Source organism: Octodon degus, unplaced genomic scaffold (genome assembly GCF_000260255.1).
Source record: "Octodon degus isolate 3935 unplaced genomic scaffold, OctDeg1.0 scaffold00274, whole genome shotgun sequence".
Lineage (NCBI taxonomy): Eukaryota > Metazoa > Chordata > Mammalia > Rodentia > Octodontidae > Octodon > Octodon degus.
In genome coordinates, this window is record NW_004524850.1 from 1,873,961 (window position 1) to 1,877,590 (window position 3,630).

Sequence of the window (3,630 nt, forward strand, 5' to 3'; positions counted from 1 at the left end):
GGGCGGACAGGACGCGTTCCAGGTAGAGAGAGATGCCGTGTACCCACAAGTGCAGAGATGGCGAGGTAGGCCCGCAGAGGCGGCTGGCGCAGGCGCGGCCTGCCTCCCAGTAGATGCCCGAGCTAGGAACAGGGACAGAGGACACGGGTGTAGAGAAAGCGAGACGCACGATGTGGGCGGAGGTGGACACGGCCACGTTACACGGAGACCGAGGAGCAATGCGTGCGGACAGAAGCCCAGGTGATGCCGCAGCGCTGCCGAGAGCGCTGGGCCGGGCCGGGCGCGCACAGGGAGACCCTGGGCTGCAGCCCCGGGCGGACGGTGACCCCGGGAGGGCAGGCCCAGTGGCTGCGGGCTCGCGGAGGGGCGAAGCGTACCACAGGTGTAAGGGTGCCTGTCGCACGTACCTCACGTCCTGTGCTCAGCTGCACACGCAGCAGCGTTCCGCATATTCTGCTTACGTGAAAATACGACACAAATACAGCTAACGTAAATATAGATGCAGCCGCACTGTGAATAGAAATAAATATATATACAGATACTTGTCAACAAACAGGAAGATGCGGCCCATACATCTACGGACCGGGAAATACGGCAGAGAGAGACACGTACAGGAAGGTATGTTTGTTCGAGACGGACAGAAATAAAGACTCAGCACGTGGATGCACGTCCAGCGCGGACGCAGAACAGATCGCCGCGGAGGCCGGCGTGGCCCAAGCACGTGGGGACAGGCCCGGGGAGCTGGCTCAGCGCTCAGCGCCTGCCCGGCCAGCGCCAGCTGCACAGTGCCGTCCCGGGACCGCCACAAAGTAACGGACTGAGATGCAAAAGCCGGCGACTGGACACGTGGCCGGGTGCAGGGAGAGACGGGAAGGTAGTGACGCAGGCAGAGGTGCGGGGCGAGATGTGCGTGTGGTGGGGACGAAAATAAAGGTAGCGGTAGACAACTACGGCACACACACACACACACACACACACACACACACACACACTGTGGATAGCCACAGATACGGACCAAGCGCACATACACAATAGCCAAAGAGAAATGTGGCTTTACTCTTACATACGTGAGTGGTGTCCACAAAGCTCCAGGCGGAGCTAGGACTTTGTCGCCCAGAGGCAGCTTGGGGTCCGCAGCCCGCACTTCCGCGTGGCCGTCCCGTGGCCGTCCCGTGGCCGTCCCGTGGCCGTCCCGTGGCCACCCTGTGGCTGTGACTTCTCAGTTCACACGATCAAGACCTCAAGCTGAAAGGCCCAGTGGCCCCGCAGCAATTTCGAGCAGAGTGTTCAGCGTCTTCCGCCGCACAGCAGGTCCTCTGTCCAAGTCTGTGCTTCATTCCAAATCTGTCGCTTGCCTGCAAGCCCGTAAGGACTTGCACAAGTTCAGCTTGCTGGCCAAGCAGCCTCGAGCCCGGGCGGGCAGGGCGGTGCAGGGGGCGGCGCAGGGGTCCCGGGCACTCCTGGGGTCACCCGGCTGCAGACTGTGTGCTGGCCGATTCCGTGCAGCTCAGCTGCTCCGCGACACGTGGACAGCCGGGCGGTGGCACCGAGCGGCCCGCTGCAGACCCGGACGTGCCTGGGCGTCCCGGGCCTTCGGTGCTGCCGGCGAACTCAGCTGGCCCGCTTGCTCCTGGGTGCGGCCGCCCCGTGCTCGGATAGACGCAGGATCCACTTTAGATCCACACGGCCACAAATCGGTAGGCGTAAATAGATGTGGATGCATTGGCCGTGGATATACGTACAGACAAATATTCTTACAGATATAAATTATAGCAAGCGATGCGGATATAGAGACAGCATCACTCTAGACAGGCACAACGTTCTGGAAATTGGTGGACGGTATGGGGCAGGGCCACAGACACCTAGAGCAGCACGCCCTGCGCAGACGCGTGTATAGACCGGTAGGGAAAAGCCACAGATAGAGAGAGAGAGAGCGGCGTAGAGTTCCAGGCCAGATACCGTGTGAGTGTAGAGACACAGTTAGCAGGCGACGTAAATATCGGAGCCTGGATGTGCAGGTATAAATGCGTCCGGCGCATGTACGGATGTACGTATAGACGCAAATGTGCAGACAGACAGATCTACAGCGAATACCGACCCCGCTGGGCCCATGTAGCTCTCAACCCAGAACTAGCGCCCCGCTGCGGGTTCCTAGAGACGCAGATACACAGACACGGACAGACATAAAGTGCGGACTCAGAGGCGGATACGTACGTGTAGTGCACATGCAGGTGTGATGTCCAGATGCTGCAGCAAATGGGGATACAGAGGCACAGACGGACGCGGGGATGTAGTGCTGACGGGACTGTAAATAGGTACATGGTGGCCGGCGAGACAGCTCAGTAGAACAAGCACTTGCCTGGCAAGCACACGGTCCCGAGTGCAATCCCACGCCCTGCAAAGAGAAGAAAGGAAAGGAGGTAGTTAGAAATGTATGAGATGATAAATATAGAGATATAGAGCTGCAATAGATGGAACGCTATGAGACACAGGGACTCAGAGCTGCCTCACGTGTGCGTGCGTGCGCACGCGGCCAGCTCGCGGGTGTGCAGCTGCAGACAGGGAAGCGAGGTAGCCCGGGACCAGGGGACAGGGCCGTGGGGCACAGCGGCGAGGCCCGCGTGCAGTTACAGACGCGGCTGCACGCACTTAGGGACGCAGCTGCAGGAGTTAGAGGAGACGCGGCTGCGGCAGTTAGAGATGCAGCTGCACCCCCACACAGACAGAGCGCCCACAGGGGGGACCCAGAGCGCCAGGTGCAGCGCCAAGCTCACAGGTGCAGGGCTGGGGACCCCAGAGGTGACTGACCACGGCCCTGGAGACCCCGCAGGCACCCACGCAGCTGTGCCAGGCGGCAAGTCCACCGGTCTGCTCCTTCCTGTGCATGCCCTTGCTGCCCACGCTTGGGCCTGGTGACTCCAACAGGCCCGCTCGCCCTGCCTGGTGCGTGGACACTGTAAACAAAAAGCCCCACTGCAGTCCACGGCAGCCTGGCCACTGGTGACGCTGCCACGTTGGTGAGGCTTCCTTCTTGGCGAGCCATGTCAGGGCCACCTGCAGGTGTCACCTGTCGGGCCGGCTTGTTGGGATGCCGAGGCAGGAGGGCCTTGGGTCAGGGCGGCCGGGCGCTTCGGGCCTCAGCCAGACCCAGGGCAGCACTGAACATCTGCTGCCTCAAGTCCGACTTGGGGCAGGAGGGAGCCGCCCTGGGCTCGCCAACTTCAGGGGAGCTCAGCTTCACCCGAGCCCTGAAGCTCCCATTCAACAGCACAGGTCTGCGTCTTTCAGCTCCTGGTCGCAGAGTCAGTTCCTGACCCCATGAGGGGCTCCTGCTTCCAGACGGGGTCCAAACTATGTCCCAGGAGGAGGCCCTGGCCACCACGGATGGCTGCGCCTAGGACACCTACAAATTCTAAATACCTCAGGCTACTCCGAGCAGACACTCAGAGGCCTTGGTGTTGGGCTGCTTCCACAGAGCCTGACCTTCAGAGAACTCTTACTCCTCGTCCTCCCACTCCTCCACCAACTTGTGCTCCTCTCTCTCCTCCTCCCTCTCTTCCTCCTCCAAGTACTCCTCCTCCATCTCCTCCTCCTCCATCTCCTCCTCCTCCATCTCCTCCTCCTCCATCT